General features: G+C 50.3%; 1 non-coding gene across 1 annotated transcript; it reads right to left on the reverse strand.

Moving 5' to 3' along the window:
- Window positions 1-196: 196 nt before the first annotated feature.
- TRNAG-UCC lies at window positions 197-268 on the reverse strand. Its single transcript has one exon. It is a non-coding gene; the product is annotated as a tRNA-Gly (tRNA).
- Between the last annotated feature and the right edge of the window lie 1,376 nt (window positions 269-1,644).

Here is a 1,644-nt window from a genome sequence, read left to right on the forward strand (position 1 = left end):
TCCATGGTGCTGCAAGAGCATTTCCCTCCAGCACCCTCATCTAGAATCCCTAGAACAGATGGTGGGAAGGAGAGTGCCTGGCCAGCAAACCCAGCTGTGTCAGGGGAGGGAATAGAGGAGCAGAGCAGAAGCTGATGCAGTGCCAGGACAGTACCTGAGCTGTGTGCAGGTGTGACACAGCCAAACAAAAAACAGCTGCGTTGGCCGGGAATCGAACCCGGGTCAACTGCTTGGAAGGCAGCTATGCTCACCACTATACCACCAACGCATCTGGCTGACAGCTCATCTCCTCCTCTGCAGACGATCTGCCCCAGCTCCTCACACTGCTACAAACCTGTACAGAGTATGTGTGTTTCTGTGTATAAATCTCAAACTGGACTAGCCTCCAACTAGGAGAAATCAGCACCAGGCACTGAGCTGCAGGCACAGCTCCACAGACCTATGCTATAGCTCAGATTCCAAGGGAGCTGCTGATGTGCATGTGGGAGAGTTGGATCTATGTGTCCAATACCAATCTCCAAACCTGAACAGCCAGAGAGAAAGGAAAGGATCAGTCTCCCCCTGTTCATGGCTGTGTGAGTGCTGGCAGCGTTTTTTGAGATGCTGGTAACAGCACCACTCCCCACACCTGTTCATACATGTGCCATATATATGCAAGTGTAGGTGCATTTGTGTGTGTGTGTATCTCTGGTGGGTTAAGCACAGCCAAACACTCACCCAGTTACTCCCTCTTCCCCTCACCTTCAGTGGAATGAATGACATAGAAAACACCATGAGAAGTCTTCCAGGACAAAATAAACACCAGGACATGATGCAGCTAAAACTGTCGTCAGCCTTGACTTGCAGAAAAAAATAATGTTTTGCCAATCAAAATGGATTCACATAGCAACATATACAAACCCAAACATAAACCACCATATTTCTTTGCTCTTACCTGGGCTGAGCTTGGCTCCTTCACTCCAGATTCCTCCATTCACCCAAGCAGCACAGACAGATGAATTTTCCCTCTGCCCATTCTGTCCCTTCTTCTTTCTCCTGCTCTGTCTGGCATTTTCTACCCTCTCTGTGTTATGTTTCCTAGATGGCACAAACTGCTGATAGCTCAGCAGTCTGACATGGAAATGGCATCAGCTTTGCAGCACAGGACATCTCCTTACCTAGAGCTGCCTTATAGGGCAGACCCCTGCAGCATTCCCCTCCCCTCTCCCAGCACCAAACCACCTGTAGCCAATACCCTGTCCATTGGGAACACCTGCTTGGCCCTGCTCCTAGCTTGACATACAAATGAGAATGGCAGCAATCACACTAGGACTGAGAAAACCCCCAGATCTTTGAGTCATTGACATTGGTGTTTCCCAAACTAGTCCAACCTCAGCCTCCTCTCCACCTGCAGAGCCCTGCACATCTCCTTTGTGGCTGGGAAGGTGGGAATTGTTCTGCCTGATGAGTAGTGAAACACCAGGACAGACACTGCCTCAGAGAGGGAGCTCTGGCTGCTGCTTCACACATCTGCCTTGACGAGGGTCATTTTGACAGTTCTGGCTCCTGAGAAAGCAGAGGAGAGAGCAGGTGGAGGTGGCAAAAGCAGTAGCAGAAGGAAGGGGAAGGCTATGGTTGGCCAGAGAGCTGAATCAGAGCAGCAGA

The sequence above is a fragment of the Acanthisitta chloris genome, unplaced genomic scaffold (assembly GCF_000695815.1).
Source record: "Acanthisitta chloris isolate BGI_N310 unplaced genomic scaffold, ASM69581v1 scaffold707, whole genome shotgun sequence".
Taxonomy (NCBI): domain Eukaryota; kingdom Metazoa; phylum Chordata; class Aves; order Passeriformes; family Acanthisittidae; genus Acanthisitta; species Acanthisitta chloris.